This window comes from Amblyomma americanum, chromosome 1 (assembly GCF_052857255.1).
Source record: "Amblyomma americanum isolate KBUSLIRL-KWMA chromosome 1, ASM5285725v1, whole genome shotgun sequence".
Taxonomy (NCBI): domain Eukaryota; kingdom Metazoa; phylum Arthropoda; class Arachnida; order Ixodida; family Ixodidae; genus Amblyomma; species Amblyomma americanum.
The window spans coordinates 229,243,979-229,257,600 of NC_135497.1; positions in this window are offsets into that span (position 1 = coordinate 229,243,979).

Sequence of the window (13,622 nt, forward strand, 5' to 3'; positions counted from 1 at the left end):
CGTGCCCGTGTCTCATATGTGCGTTTTTCAACCAGCAGAAGATGAATTTTCCCCATTCCTAAACACCTAGTGAAAAAGGAGGGTGCCCTACGTGTCTGCGACATGCGATAAAATCTGGTCGCAGTTCAGTAACATGCAAACGAAGATGCATAACAGGGCATATATCCTCGAGTCTGTTCGCCTTGGAACAGCTTTCTTCTCAGCGCAACACGCAGCGAACCGTGGAAGAGAGCCGGTTGCAAAGCGAACCACCTCATGTATATACCCCCATGCTTGCATGGGAGCACAAGCAAACACCTGTCTGCAGCATTTATAAAAAATAAGCAGCCGAAGAGGTTTGTGTCTAAACTGTGTAGAGCCTCTCCAGCACAATTGGTAGTCCTAAACTTGGGAGGGTGGAGGTCAAGTTCCTCCTGCCTTTGAGAGAATAGGGTCGCTGAGGATGTAAAATGACCCACGCTGCAGGGCTCAGAAGCAAGATCTTTGGGCTGCATATTCTGACAATGGCTATGTGTATAATCAAACCTCATCTTGGCAAAAAGTAAAAGTGTACAAGCAAGCATTTTCCTACCCAGCAGTGACAAGTGACTGGCGCAATGCCTCGATTGTACTGCATGCAATGTGACAATCTTTCCCTGAAAAGGCTTTGCAGCATGTTTGTTTTGGTGCAAAAATTTAATTCTCTATAGATTTGAGAGTCACAAAATAAAGGTGCTTAAGGGGAGCTATGTGTTCTTTTTTGGGACGTTTTATATTTAAGAAAAAATACAAGTCACTTTTCTTGCAATCTTACACCTGTAGTACAATGCTGATCGCAATTGACAGTCAAGATATGGCGTGCCGGCTAAAAAGTTTTTGCTGACAGCAATTCACAATAAATAGTGGGTAGAGACTTGGAACAGCGTGTACCACCAATGCACGCACTCAGATTGGTCCTGACTCTGGACGGGTGTGCACAGCTGGCCAGCGCCTGGCACCTTCAGGCTGATGTGCCGCAAGCGGTATGCACCATGCTAAAAGCTGTTTTAGCATATCGCGACCCTCGCTAGCAGGAAGCTATCTGAGCGCATGCGCATATGGCAGCGCGGGTTGCACTCCTGCCATTGTGAAGGTGCAACTAGGCCCTCACGTAAGCAGATCGTGCCATGCTATAGCTTATAGTATGTAGATGTGCTTTGAAGGGCCACAGAAAGGGGTGTTTGAGCTTGGCCTTAAAATGCTTGTACTATGTAGAGTACAGGCCACCGAGCGTCCATGCCGAGTAAGAGACCTCAAAAGCGAGCGGGAAATTTACAATACATTTTTAAAAACACCCGCTTTCGCACCTCGCGGCGACGCGCGGTGCCGGGCTTTCACACGAAAACCTGGCAGATGACGTCACGTCTTGCAAATGACGTCAGCAGCCGGGGGTTATTATTGGTTTACAGCGCCAAATTCTCCCAGACGTCACGCGCTACCGCGGCCGCTCCGCGCGCGCCGCAGCCGGCGGAGGTAGGGAAGGGGCCGAGTGAGTAGGGGCCGGCGAAGGAGCGCCACTGTTGTTTTTGAAACATTTATTCACAAAAATAAACGGAAATCATAAAAGACAAGGTTGCAGTACGGGTGGTGTCCTCATTTCAGGACCCCAGTGGCTGTCGCTGCCTCCCGGGCTTGCTTGCTAAGCTTTCGCTGAATGGCAAGATCCGAGCTGAGCAGAGTGACCTCCCACTGCTCCTGCGTTCTAGGGAATTTTTGGTCCGACGCATGCATCCACTTGTAATGTGGTATGTTGTGAGACGTTCTTCGCACCACGGGCAGGAAGGAGCCTTTGTAACGGCCCGGGAAAATAATGTGGTGCTTATATGGATTAGGAAAGGTGTCGGTCTGGAGTTGTCTCCATTCGCGCGCCTCCTGAGCATTTAGCCTTTTATGCGGTGGGGGGCATTGCTGGCGAATCATCCTAAAGTATTTGAGCCGTGCACTGTATGCAGTGGGGATTTCGGGTGTGGTGTCCGGGTCTGGGGTGTCTGTCGCTCGGTTGGTGTGCCCTCGAGCTGACAGATCCGCGACCTCGTTTCCCTCGAGCCCCAAAGCCCACGTGATTTCGTGTTGGAGTTCGGAATTGTGTACAGGGGAAGTTGTTGCAAACCTGGCTTAATTTTGTGGGGATTATTCCTGCGAGAAGAAGTCGACATGCCGCCTGGGAGTCCGACACAATGTGTACTTCTTTGCCGCGGGTACCTCCGTACTGGACGGCGAGCACTATCGCGGCCGTTTACTCTTCGGTGACCGTGCAGTGCCTCAGGGAAACGCTGGCCACTTCTTGGAATGTTGAGTCCACCGCCACTGCCGTGGCGCGCGTTGCGTCTCTGTGTAGGGCGGCGTCTACATATAGAGTCTTGGAGCTGCGGGCGACTGTGCGCTTTAGGTAGTCGATCCGAGCGTTGCGTCGGCCCTCGTTGTGCGAGCGTGACATGTTCTCGGGCAATGGATTGACATGAACCCTATTGCGGTATTTAGGTGAAAGATTTTCCGTCGGCTCGATGACTTGGAGATCGGCCGGGAAGCCGATTCTACTCAATGATCTGCCTGCGGGTTTCCGTGCGAAGGAGTCGCTCTCGTTGTGCGAGGAGGAGAGGGTCTCTGATTTCGTCGAAGGTGTTGTGAAGTCCCAGTGCTTCGAGTTTGGCGTTGGTCGCATACAGGGGCAGTCCGAGGGCGTGTTTGTATGCCGCGCGGATCAACGCGTCCGCTTTCTTGAAGTCTTGTCTGAGAAGTGTGTGATACAGAAGACCGTAAGAGATGCGGCTGAGGACAAGCGCCTGCACCAGTCTTATTGTGTCTTCTTCTCGCATGCCCTTTCTGTTCCTGGCCACCCGGCGTATCATTCGGGCGATTTGCTGGGTGGCGTGGGACAGGAGCTTGAAGGTGTGTGTGGCTTTGCGGTCGCTTTGTATCCAGAGACCGAGTATGCTGACTAGAGGGGTTTCCTAGACCTGGGTGCCGTGAAGTAGGACGTTGATCGGGGTGTCTCGGGATTTGTATGCAAACCACTTGACTGATTATTTCTGATTTCTCAGGGGCACATCGCAGGCCGTGGCATATCGCTTCTCTTTCGACGCATGTCGCCGCCACGTGTAGCGCTTGTTCCTTGGCCGCCAAATAGCCTTTGGTTGTCCAGATGGTGATATCATCCGCATGCAGAGAGAATCCAATGTCGGGGACTTCTTGCAGGGCCTTTGCCACTCCAATCATGGCGATGTTAAATAGGAGTGGGGAGATGATGGATCCGTGCGGCGTGCCCTTGTTGGGCATGCTCTTGACGTCGGAGCGTGTTTCGCCCAGGCCAATCGTTGCCGTGCGGTTCGAGAGGAAATTCTTCACATATTGGAATACCCTTTCACCACAGTAGAGGTTATTCAGTTCGTTCAGGATGGCGTCATGCGAGACGTTGTCAAATGCTCCCTTGAGATCGAGAGCCATGATGACGTGCTCGCATTCTCTCGGGATGCCGACAAGGACCTCGTTATGCAGAAGGAGGAAGGCGTCTTGCGTAGAGAGACCCGCCCGGAATCCCAGCATCGATGGGTGGAAAAGGTTCTTTTCTTCTAAATAATTTTGCCGTCTTGTTAGCACTACTCGTTCGTACATCTTGCCGAGGCACGATGTAAGCGAGGTGGGTCGGAGGGCTTCAATTGTAGGTTTTTTCCCGTGTTTGGGGATTACGATCACCTCCGAATGTTTCCATTCATCCGGGATGACGTTCTTCTCCCAGAGCGAATCATTGATATATTCTGTCAGGTCTCGAATTTGAGCGTTGCTGAGGTTCCGGATCATTGCGTTGTTGATGCGGTCCACGCCCGCCGCCGTATTCCGGACGCACGAACGGGCCGCAGCGTAGACTTCCGCCGTAGTGATGGGTGCGTCCAGGGCCGAATTGTGATTTCCTTGGTACTCGACCGTGCTCGGCGGTGTCGGCATTGTGCCGACGTATCTGTTTTCCAGGGCTCGGAGCAGCGCTGCATCGTCTCCCGGGAACAGATGAGCGATGCGCTTTAGCGTACGAGTTGATTCAGTCTTGGACTTCGTGGGGTCGATTAGGTTCCGCAAGATAGTCCAAGTACGCGATGTTCCCAGCGTGCCTCTCAGCGATTCGCAGAACTGTTGCCAATTTCTTTGAGAAAGCTGTAGGGCATACGTTTGGGCCTCCTCTGTGAGTGTTGCGACGCGTTTCTTTAGGGGACGATTAAGGCGTTGACGCTTCCACCGTCGCACTAGTTTGATTCTTTGCTGCCATAGCTTGAGCAGGTGCCGATCGATTTCCGGTGATTCCGGCGTACGCTGTACTATCTCGGTGGCGGAAGCATGCGCCTGTCTTATGGCATCGCACCAATCCGAGAGCGACTCGATGGCGCGCCCTCTGAAATTTCTGACTGTCTGAATTTAGTCCAGTCGGTTATCCGTGCCGGGCCAAGGTTTCTGCGAATTTTCGTCGATGTGAGCGAGGTGCTGAGGATGCAGTGATCACTTCCTAGAGTTTCCCCGAAATTGGTCCACGTGACATGGGTGACATTTTTGACGAGGGTCAGGTTCGGACAAGTGTCTCTCGTGACGCTGTTTCCCTCTCTCGTCAGATAGGCTGGATTGGTGAGGAGTTCGAGATCGAGAGTTGTTATCGCCCTAGCCACTGAGGCTTCTCTTGCCGAGTTGGTGCGATATCTCCAGTCCCTGTGCGGGGCGTTAAAATCGCCGACTACGACAAGTCGGTTATTTTGCGCCTTTTGCACCGCCGCCGTTAAGAAATCTAGATCTGTGAAGTCAGCTCTCGCTGGGGTCGGTGGTTTGTACATATTTACCACGAATGTGCTTTTTCGGCCACGCTTATTAGGCACTATTTTGACCACTAAGTGCTCTACATCCGGCACAGGTAACGTGTTCTCGACAACGGTCACATCCTTTGCAACCAGGGTTGCAACCGTCGGCATGAGGGGATGAACGACCGTGTAATATCCCGGCACGGAGGGGGCTATGTCGGCTTTGACCTCTTGCAGGCATATCAAATCGTGTCTGATAGGAGCTTTAGCAATGAATTGCTTCAGGAGACCAAACTTTCGTTGGAACCCCCAGCAGTTTCATTGCCAAATTTCGACGTGTTCGGTGGGTGGCTGTCTAGGGTGTGGGGCAAGGAAAACGCCCGCCTCACTGCTGGTCGATTCTGCACGACCCCGATTTCGGGTGGGGCCCGAGTCGCTCCAAGCGGCACGCTTTCGCTGCGTAGACCGGAGGGACTGCATGTCCGCCGCGTTTTCGGTTTGTGTACTGAGAATGTGTTCAATCTGCGGTTCTATACGAGCAAGGCGCGGTTCGATTTTGGTGTCAAGGAGGTGCGTGAGTTGGGAGGTTACCTCTCCTTGGATTGTTTGTTCAAGACGCTCCGCAAATCGGGAGAGCTGCTCCTGTGTGACGTACGTCGGGCTAGGGGAAGAGGATTCTTTTTGCGCGAGGAGGCGATCTGGTTTGGCGTTGATATCCGCTATAAGCTTTTCATGTGTTGCTAGGCGGGTTTCCTGGGCCGCGATTTGGGCCTGTAGTTTATCAGTTCGGGAGTCAGTTAACGAAGGAGGAAGGGAGGCCGTAACCTTCTCTGCCCAGCTCACCTGTTTCGTCGTCGGTGACGGCTTGTTTTTTCTGGGCGCCGGTTTCGGTGGGGTCAGGAGCTGCAGCGGCATCCTGGTCTTTGATCGGGAACAGCTCCCAGACTGGCTCGCCCGCCTGCTGCCTTGGCTGGTCATGCTCTCGTTGTCTGAGGAGAACCAGCGGCCTTTGATGACTCCCGGCATCCCGTCCTTGCGGGACTTCCGGCCCTGGTTTGGGTTGGCTGTGTTGGAGGAGGTGGGAGGTTGGCGCACAGCTCTCAGGCGTCGCGGGCATCCTCTCGCGCCGGTTTCGTGCTGGTCCCCGCAGAGGCCGCACTTGGGTTGGCATTTGTGGGTCGCAGGTGGGTCGCTTGCTCCGCAGAGACGACACACTTTGACTTCGGGGTTGGGGCATACGTCGGGCCGGTGGCCCGGTTGCATGCACGTCGAGCAGAGCGCCGGACGAAGCGGATGGCACAGAAACTCAGCTCCTCCTTGGTAGACCGTTCGAGGCAGACATGGTCCACTGAAAGCGAGAAGATGCGTTGTAGAGGAGCCGAGAATCCGGGCGTGTAGGATTTTGCTTCTTGAGTCTCTCACGCACAGAGATGCCATGAGCGATTCTTGGATTTCGGTGGACCGGAGTCCGTGGATGATTCCTCTGGTGTGCTTGTGGGGAGCGGGGTATAGGCCCGTACCGGGTGGACTTTGCCGTCCAACTTGAGCCCTTCGGGGTTACTGAACTCTGCCGTCGAGTTTTCGCACGGTGTGCTGATGACAAGGATATTAGAGCCTCGGTGAGGATTGACAATGTACCTTCCCTGGATCGGTTGTGGGTTTTGACACGAACGAACCACGGCTTCTGAGAGTCCGGGCGTCGGTATTTTACGGAGGGTGAGACCTGCGGTCGGGCGAACCAGGATCTTGATGTCATCTTTGGGTAGAGGCGGCAGACGAGGTCGACCCGGGCGGCGCCTTCGGTCATTGTTGGGAGTGTCTTGACGAGCACTCACGTTGGATTCCGTGTCCATGCTCGTGGTTTTTGCCAATATTCTAGCTGCCCTCCGGAGCTTCGCCCGGCTCCTTTAACGGCCAACTCCCATCCCGACCCTTTGCCGTGGTTGGGGAGGGGGCTTGTCAGCGCCGGTTGAAGTGAGGCGGGTAGATTCTTGGGAAAAATCCTTGTCTTGGGAGTCCATATCGAAGTCTTGCTCGAAGGTGTCGAAATGCTGGGGTGGTCCCAGGTCCGTATAAGTCGATGGGTCCGTGGACGGGCCCGCCGTAGCGGGCTGACTGGCGTTATGAATAGCTGGAGTCAGACGCGGCTCCGGCAGTGCGGATCCATGCGGCGTGGGCCGCGTAGGGGCGAAAGGCCACCGGCGGCCGGGAGCGCGACCGGTTTCTTCGGGGCAGGCAACTCGCAGCTTGTCGGAGTCGGGCGGGGAGCACTTTTCACGAAAGGAAAGGCGCACAACCGGCTCCGTGGGTTAGCTGGGACCTCAATATCGGTTTCATGTATGTGGCGTTGGTGTCCAACTGCTAAAGCCTGCTTTGATTGCGTTCCGAACACTGGATAGGCAGCGCGCCCTCCCTGCCACCCTGGGAGGTGGCATGCAGTTAATGGTTGATCGCGAGAGATTGATCACCAAATGAACGCTGCGGCCTAGCTATTTTAATAGGGTGGAACTTTGGGCTTGGTGCATTACTTTTGAATAAGACATAGCGCATGAAGACAGGACAGTGCAGAGACAACACAGGACGAGCGCTCGTCCTGTGTTGTCTCTGCACTGTCCTGTCTTCATGCGCTATGTCTTATTCAAAAGGCCTAGCTATTGCTGCAGTGCCGCATGTCAGCCACAACGCTGTCAGCGCTAATGCATTCAGGCCACATCTCTCTCTCACCACCGCCACATGTATCAAAGCTGTGCGATGTCAGTGCACGTTAAAGATCCCCAGGTGGTCGAAATTATTCCGGAGACCTCCACTACGGCACCTCTCTCTTCTTTTCTTCTTTCACTCCCACCTTTATCCCTTCCCTTGCGGCGCGGTTCAAGTGTCCGCCTATATATGAGACCGACACTGCGCCATTTCCTTCCCCCAAAATCAATTATTATTATTATTATTATTATTATTATTCAAAACTCATTCGCGTTGTGAACATTCATTGCCTATGAGAAAAAAAAGCCTTTGGTCAAGAACCTTCAAGCTTATCTCTGCGGGACTTGTGGCAATGCAACCTGAAAAGCTGCAATGGCCTAACATAACATGCCACAAGCAGAAGAGGTCACTAGACGTTGCACTTTGACCTAACTAGATTTGCGCGATCGGTTGTAGAATTTAAAGCTTGAAGAGCAAAGGCCTGCCGTTGTAGAAGCTCCATTGATAGGCCAGATATCAGCTTAACAGCACAAACAGCGCTATCAATGCAGGACCGAGAATAAGGGACAACCATACACACAGCGTTCGGTTTTATCTTTCGCTTGCTGTTTCTGTTGAAGTCATGTGCCAAACGGCCCGGCAAATTTCCGTAATGCTTAGCAGTGCGAAACAGCCGCAAGGCAAGATCAACTCGACGGGGAAGCTTCAAAGTGAAATCATCAACTGAAATACAGCCAGACGCGTACCGGAGGCCTCATTGTAGTAGACATTGATGCGCTCAAACTGGAGGTCCGAATCGCCATGGTACGCCCCGCTTGGATCGATGCCATGCTCATCAGAAATCACCTCCCAAAACTGCAGACGGGAAAAGATTTCAGTAATCAGAGTGGCGTCACATCGCGCCGTGGCAGCAGTCAAAACATATTTAGAGGCTGTAATTCACAGCGAAAGCAACATAACTGCTACAGTTCCACTTGTCAACTGGTTTTTGTAGTCAACTCGTCAACTGCCATCGATTCTCACCCGCCATGTGCCTTGCTGATGGCGGAAACCCGGCAGGGCCTAAGATCACTTGAGGCCTTTGAATTGCATCATACGCGAAAACTAGGTCGTGCGAAAAAAAAATTCCGGCAAAGAATCCTCGCCGATAGCTTTGCGGCAGTCATTTGCCATAAAACTGTTCCATGTCACCTCTCCGCCAAGACCGATTGTATCGAATTTTTTTACAACCAGGAATAAAGTCTGAGCTACATGCCATAAAACAACAACAATATCTCAACGCTCTGAAAGCGCGAGCAGTAATTAAAAGGTCAGAGCGAAAGGAGTGGTCAAGAACAAGAGATTCGATGAGCATTAGCTAGGGCTCAACATTGTCCAACGCAAAGAGGCCACAACTTAGAACGGAAGCAGTACGTCTGCTAAAAGCCGCGACTGCTTTCGCCCGTATCCTGAAACGAGATTCTAGTACGTGGCGTTTAGGACGCAACGTAATCACCAACGTAAAACGCGCCGGGACCGGCACTGGGACCGAATGGCAACCGCGATCCCCTTGGCCGTGAAATAACCCGCGAGGTGGTAGAGGTGGCTTACCTTCGCCCCAATCTGGTTGCCACGCTGGCCTGTCTGGATGTGGACTATCTCGCGCATGTTCGATGCCACTCCGAGACTCAGCTGTCAAGATGCCGACTGCCTGCCCGGGTCAAGGGTCTTCTTCTTCTTCTTCTTCTTCTTCTTCTTCTTCTTCTTTTTCTTCTTCTTCTTCTTCTTCTTCTTCGTCTTCTTCACCCCAGGTATATGGCACATACCCACGCGGGGGGATTGGCCATGGTCCCGCATTCTTCTTCTTCTTCTTCTTCTTCTTCTTCTTCTTCTTCTTCGTCTTCTTCTTCTTCTTCTTCTTCTTCTTCACCCCAGGTATATGGCACATACCCACGCGGGGGAACTGGCCAAGGTGTAGTTGAGTAAACAAAGAAGTTTCCATGGAAGATGATGACAAAATTGTAGCACCAATCGTGAATTTTGAAAAATCAATGAATAAAAACAAGAGAGCAATATTGACAGTTAAATAACAGACAGCATTTTGGTGAAAAAAGAAGAGCTCGTAGAACTTTAAAAGAATTAGCACATCAACCTACCAGTTGCAATTATGTAATCGTGGAGAAACCCACAAATAGAACCCAATGCAAATCCCTTGGCGTTCGCACCAAACGATAATAATACTGGCAAAGATAAAGGGAGCCCTAACCTGGAGAGAGGGACCTCCAGGTAAATCTTTCTCTGAAGTGCGAACTTTGGGCAGTAGAGGAGAAAATGGTCTAAAGATTCAACTTTCCCACATGCGTCACATAGGTTCGTCGGTGTCAACCCACACCTGCATCGATATAAATTCAAACTTGGAATCCAGCACCACAACCGCGTCATTGTTACCTCACACAGCCTGGATTTACACGAATGGGCGTTCCAATTATATGCTAAGTGCTGATAGTCAGTGGTATTTAGTAAGGGATCTCGTAACCTGGCTGATATATGTAGGAACCGCTGAAACCTGGAAATCGCCAGCAGGCTGAAATTCGGGACGGGATGTGTCAATGACCCGTCAAGAGCCGACCTTGCTAAGTAATCAGCCACCTCATTTGAATGAACACCTGCATGGCCAGGGACCCAGACAAAACGGACCACCTTCAAAGTGCATGGGACAAAAATCGCAGGATACGGCTCAAAAAATCTTCTTGCAGTGAAGTGTCAAGGGAGACTAACACTGACAAACAATCAGCGAGAATAATAACATGAGACACATGGCATGGAATTTTGTGAAGGGCCATTCCAAGAGCCAAAAATTCCGCAAAGAATATAGGAATATAATCTGGGATGCGGACAGAAAAGCTCCATGCCAAATCCTGCGAAAAGATGCCAACTGCAGCTTTTTGGCAGTTGACGGAGGCATCGGTAGCAAGCACCGTATGATGGGGGTATTTCTCTATGTGATCCGAGAGAATACCGTTTAAAATGTTTGCTGGCATGTGTTTCGCATGAGATGGGAAGATGTGGTCGAAATGGAATTCCACTGCTGCCGGCGTGTCATCAACCCACTGCAAAGAACTGAGATCAACACCAATCGGTGTTAAAAGGTTCTGCGTTAACATAATTTGTGGCATTTGATACCGTGGCCAATGATGAGAAAAGAATAAGGCCGGCTGAGACACAAAAATAGGAGTACTGACATCAGTCACAGGGTCCATCGACCTGAGGAAAGTTCGCACTGTGAGTATTTGAAAACGGGAAGTTCGATCAGGGATACGGGCTTCCAGATAAAGCAGGGCGTTTGAAACTGATTTTGGGAGACCAAGGCAGAGGCGGAGAGCGCGCCTTTCCAGTAAGATTAAGGGTTGAATCTTGTAGCTTGCGCTACCAGAGAACAGAATGCAACCAAATTCAAGTATAGGTCTTACGTAGGCTTTGTATAGTAACAATAACGTGTCGCGGCGCATCCCAAACTTTTTATTGGCGATTCTTGTCAGCCGGCCTAGAGCGCGTTCTCCTTTAAACGCATTGTTCTTTATATGAAGGTTCCAATCTAATGCTGGGTGATAAGTAACACCAAGATATTTTACGGATTCCACTTGTGGAATCTGGAGAGAGCGATGAACTAATGAAATGTGCAACGGCCTGTCTGGAGGAAATACCAAAACTCCGCATTTGTCTACATTCAGGGATAAATTAATACCCTGCAACCATACTCCAAGAGCATCCAAATATCCCTGCAGAATGTGGTAAAGGGAGTGGATATCACTGGCCGAGGCGAAAAAAGCTATGTCATCTGCATACACAAAATGTTATATCAGGACGAATGGGGATGCCACTGACCAAAATATTAAAAAGCAGAGGGGATAGCACCGATCCTTGCGGCACACCTCTTGATTGATATGTATTTGAACATAGGGTTCCCTCGGCGCAGTAAAAGAATCTGTCCTTCAGAAATTCAGATATCCACGCATAAATGTAGGTTGGAGGATGTAACTGAGCAAGTCTGTTAAGTAAAATAGTATGCTCGACACTGTCATTGGCCTTTGCTACATCAAGAGTGACCAAAGCTGAAACTTCTCTTCTGCGCAGCGAGAGCCGGATTCTGCTCTCTAGATCCACATGCGCGGACCATATAGAGCATCCACGACGAAAGCCAATCTGGGCTGAGCTGAGACCGTTGATGTCAAGAACATGTTTTGTGAGGCGACTGTGCACTATTCGTTCTATTAATTTGACTAAATTTGAAGTCAGTGCAATTGGCCGAATATTATCTAAGACGTATCCTTCCTACATCTTTCATTAATGAAATAATTTTCGCCGTCTTCCAAATGCTTCGAATCCATACATTTTCCAGAGAAGCATTGACCGTATCTAAGAGGGCGCTTGTGAACTCCTGGGCTAAAATTTTAATCATACCAACAGTGACACCATCTGGTCCAGGAGCTGCAGGATGCAACATTGCCAGGACTGAGTGGAGCTCTGATGCGTCAACCTCGGTATAATCCGAAGAGGGTGAAATTGTGCACAAAGGGACGTTTCTCTGCGTCTGGAAGCATAACGCCAATCCCTGAGCAATGCACTCCAGGCTCTCCTGAGCCTTTTGTGGTGATAACACTGTTGAACTAGTGAGAAGAGGGACGACAGAACTCTTGTTACGGTCCATGAATCTATACAGGGCTTTCCGATGACGAGGATTTGAAAGATATGTGTTTAAATTTTGGTTGTACTCCTCCTCGGCTTTTGCAAGTGTTCTTTTGAAAGATGCAGAGAAGAATTTGTAATTTAACCAATTAGCTGGACTCTGGTTGCAGGACAGCCTCTTCCAGGCCGCTTTTCTGCGACGATAGGCCTTCTCACATTCTTCTGTCCACCAAGGAGACGGCTTTTAAGTAGAGGCTGCTGTGGGCACAGCGAATATTGAGTGGTCTATTGTATTTTGCAAAAATAAAACCGTCTGTTGAGCTCTGTCATCCCGGCTTGTATTACCTATAGAGGCAAGTGAGGCGGACATCAGATTTTTATAAATTTTGTGGTTGACAAATATATGGGTTACACAACTAGCTTTAAGAGGAGATAACCGGATAGTGAAAGTTATAGGAAAGTAATCACTAGACGTACCCGAATCCTCTGTCGACCAATCAGTCACATCTAGCCTACCTGCTGATAATGTTAAGTCAAAGGCTGAGCGAGCAACCCCTCGCATAAAGGTTATTTTTCTAGAATTGCAGCAGCGTACAGCATTTGCAGACAGCCACGACCAGAGAAGCTGGCCGCCGGAATTAGTATGACTTCCCCAGACACTATGGTGAGAATTAAAATCTCCTGCGATGACTGCACTGTTTGTGCCAGTCACCAAGCTTTCTAAACAGTCTGTCCTGTGTACACCTAAAGGAAAATAGACATTAGCAATTATAATATCAGCACAATGCGGAAATGAAATTTTGATCGCTTAAAGCTCACAGTCAGATAGAACAATTTTCTTAGAGATAGATGCCTGATGACATAAATTTTTAGATAGCATGGTTACCAAGCCACCTCCCCTGCCAACATTTCGATCTGACCGGAAAACTCGAAAGTTTCTCATTGAAAATGATTTATACGGTGATAACCACGTTTCTTGTAAAAGTACAATATCAGGCTTATGCTTGTGAATAAGTATGTCTAGATCTGGAAGAGAGGACAAGACGGAACGGCAATTCCATTGTAACACTTTGATGCCTGCCATGATTATTGACCAATTGAAGAGGCCGAAACCGCCTGTTTATGGATATCAACATGGGGATGAAGTTTGGGTGGTCCCTTTTTAGCTTTGATCTGTGGAGAACTAGAATTAGATGGTGATGAGGAAGCACGGCGCTTCTGCGTAGGGCACGAAATTTCGACATCTGTTGTGCAGATGTCACTGCGACATTCACTGCTAGGAACAGAGATGTTAGGTGGGACCTGGGGAGCATCAAAAGGTGATGTAGAGCGGCTAGCACTAGCTGCAGAAGCTGAAACAGATGCAGACGTTGCTGCCCGGACGGGCGTTGATGGTGACGCAGACTGAACTGCAACAAACTGAGCCAACGCCTCAGAGAAAGTGTTTAGCATTCGCTCAACCAC